Raw genomic sequence first — 654 nt, 5'->3', positions numbered from 1 at the left:
TGTTATCCAGGTTGATAACTTTATTTTGCTAGCCCTTGGTCCTGATTGTTCTGGTATGAGAAGTTTGGGTGATTCCTCCAACCTGGATTGTATGTGTTGGAGTATGGATTGTTTTGCCTTTAGTTGTAGCTGACTATTGCATCACATTGCTCAAGTTGATTTATCTGTGCTTGCATTGGCCCTAGGGGGCAAGTATCTTGAGCATGATCCATACTTCCACAAGTTTTGCAAATACAAACTATCGCATTAGTCGTGCTGTTGTTGTTCCCCATGGCCTCAAACTTCTTGGTCAGAGTGTCTAGCTTTGTAGACATGAGAGTGACTGCATCTATGTCGAATTTTCCTGACGCTTTTATTGGATTTCCTAAGAAAGAACCACCAGATCTTTCTGATGTCCACTGATGGTGATTCTGTGCCACATTCTCTATGATCTCTTCAGCTTCATCAAGGCTCTTGTTCATCAGTGCTCCTCCTGCTGCAGAATCGGGGGATATCTTCGTGTGATAATTGATTCCATTGTAGAAGGTGTGTAGAACCAACCATTTCTCAAGGCCATGATGGGGACATTGTCTCAGCATACTTTAAATCTGTCTCAGGCTTCAAATAATGATTCTCAGTCTACCTGTTTAAAGCTTGCAATCAGATTTCTTATAT

The 654-nt window shown here is 41.6% G+C and overlaps 1 non-coding gene across 1 annotated transcript; it reads left to right on the top strand.

Annotated features, from left to right (window-relative positions):
• Positions 1-549: 549 nt before the first annotated feature.
• LOC122028393 lies at positions 550-654 on the top strand. The gene has a single exon (XR_006124784.1). It is a non-coding gene; the product is annotated as a small nucleolar RNA R71 (small nucleolar RNA).

The sequence above is a fragment of the Zingiber officinale genome, chromosome 10A, assembly GCF_018446385.1.
Source record: "Zingiber officinale cultivar Zhangliang chromosome 10A, Zo_v1.1, whole genome shotgun sequence".
In the NCBI taxonomy this organism is placed as follows: domain Eukaryota; kingdom Viridiplantae; phylum Streptophyta; class Magnoliopsida; order Zingiberales; family Zingiberaceae; genus Zingiber; species Zingiber officinale.
Note: the sequence above shows the minus strand (reverse complement) of the source record. Positions and strands in the feature narration are given on the sequence as shown.